This window comes from Mus pahari, chromosome X, assembly GCF_900095145.1.
Source record: "Mus pahari chromosome X, PAHARI_EIJ_v1.1, whole genome shotgun sequence".
NCBI classification, from domain to species: Eukaryota; Metazoa; Chordata; class Mammalia; order Rodentia; family Muridae; genus Mus; species Mus pahari.
In genome coordinates this window covers 141,200,543-141,203,027 of record NC_034613.1, presented here as the reverse complement: position 1 = coordinate 141,203,027, position 2,485 = coordinate 141,200,543, and positions in this window count along the sequence as shown.

Genomic DNA, 2,485 nt, shown 5'->3' with positions numbered 1-2,485 from the left:
GATGTTCTCAGAGTCCAAATGTCAGGATTCATTTCTCTCTGTGTAGTGCAAAACAGGATCACCTTCCAAGTGATGGTATAAATAGTGGGGTTGATGCATGAGACGAAGATTTTAGATTCACGCACTTGTATCATTTTTGCACATAAACATATAGTCACACTAAACAAGTCTTCTTAGGATTTGTTTATTTTTATTTTATGTGTATGTGTGTTTGCCTGCATGTATGTAAAGGAACACCACACACATGCCTGGTGCCTGCAGAGACCAGAAGAGGGCATTGGATCTTCTGGAACTGGAATTACAGGCAGTGGTAGGATGTCATGCAGGTACTGGAAACTGAACCTGGATCCTCTGCAAGAGCAGCCAGTACTCTTAACCACTTAGCCATCTCTCCAGCCTTCTACCATTAATTCTAATAGTTTGCTAGTTTGCTGTAGCCCCAAGACTTGAGACATGGAGACAGAAGGATTGCAATCTCAAAAGTAATGAATATGGGCTGCACAGTGAGGTCCCATGTCAGAGGGAGAGAGAGAGAGAGAGAGAGAGAGAGAGAGAGGAGAGAGAGAGATCTAAGTTGCAAAATAATTCCAGTAGTTTGCCTTTTGCTGTAAATCTCTGAAGTCAATCTCATTCAGGACTTCAACAACTTAGGTGGAAAGATGAACAGAACAAGAGCTGCATTGTCCTGCTGGGTAGGATCAGCAAGAGAGAAGGACAAGGAGAGGGTTTTGAAATAGTGGCCTGTTAGAACAGAGGAAGCTATGGAAGTGATAACTATGGAGTTTCCCCTTGAACAGGAATTGACCTAAAGCCCCAGGGCCAGGAAAATGGAGTTGAGCCAATGAGATATGGACCAATGAGGTATTAGAGCAGTTGCTCTGGAAACAAAAGAGTGTGTATGAGGCAAGGCAGGATGGATAATGGAGCATAAGCTTTTTAAAAGAGATTAATTCCCAATGGGTCAAGACCATTAAAAGAGACTACTGATGTGGAAAGTGGGCAAAGCCTCCTGGAATCTGATTCTTGTTGGCCAGGCTTCAAATTTCTCTATCTTGTCTTCCAGACTGAACTAAAATGCTTCCAAACCTCAAAGGCATCCTGAAGAGTTTATTTAAGCAAGTGTTTGCTAAAAATTAATCCAGCAGCCCCTGAAAGCAAGGCCATCTAGCTGTTGGGGAAATGAGCTTGAGAGTCAAGGCTCCCTGGCATGACTGTGTACCCTGATGCACATCCCTGATGCGACTTTGTTGTTTTGTCTTAAACTGACTAAAATTACTCTTTGATGAGTTCATACATAACTGTAACACATCCCACTCACTCTCACCACTGCACCTGTACCTCCCTCTAACCCCTGTCATACCTTACCCTTCCTCCCCACAAGTCCCTCCCTCACATTCACATCTATAACAGTAAGGGTTTCATTGTCAATGTGACAATCTACAATCACCTGGGGTTTCTCTACAGCAGTGGTTCTGTTCTCAACATTCCTAATGCTGTGACCCTTTAATACAGTTCTGCATGCTGTGGTGACCCCTTCCCCCATCCATAACATTATTTTTCTTGCTACTTCATAACTGGAATTGTGCTACTGTTGTGTATAATAATGTATTTGTGGAGATAGAATTTTGCCAGAGGGTTTGCGACCCGCAGGTTGAGAACCACTGGTCTAGATTAATCCTGGGCTGAGTTCTTGAGCACCTCTGAGCCCCAGTTTTCTAATTTCTAAAATGGAAATGTTAAGACTGGAAAGATGGCACAATCGTTAAAAGCATTTGCTGTTCTGTCCATGGACCTGACTTCAGGTCCCATTATTCATGTCAGCCAGCTCACAGCTGCCTTTAACTCCAATTCCAGGAGATTCAATATCCACATTCTGGCTTCCACTGGTACCCACATGAACAAGACCAGACACAGGCACATGCACATTCATAAATAACAAGTAGATAAACCTTTAAAATATGGGTATTGATGACACGCTTGCCAATGATTCGTTCTGAGACTAACACATCGGAAATATCCAGTAAAGGCCAACCTCCATTCTTGAAGATGAAGAAAATGACTTCTCCAGCTCCAATTGAGGAGTGATGTCAAGACTTCAGTCCTATCTTTGCTCCGGTGCATTGCCGGGGAGAGGGCAGCCTGCAGAAGCGACACAGCTGCTAGGACAGACTCCGTTTCTGGCTCCAGACATCCGGCACCTTTCCCACCAGAGGAGAGGTGTCTACCCAGGAGGGTTCTCAATGCCTGAGCTGGTAAGAGAGCCATCTTTGCCATCTTTGCTCCGGTGAGTTGCTGGGAGAGGGCAGCCTGCAGAAGCAACACAGATTCTGGGAAAGATCCCCTTTTTGTCTCTAGACATACAAGCACCTTCCGTGCCAGAGGAGACGTGTCTGCCCAGGAGGGCTCTCACTGTGTAAGCAGATTGGGGAGACATCTTTGCTCCAGTTCATGTAGGCTCCAGTCTGCACTGGTGAGAGTGTGGACC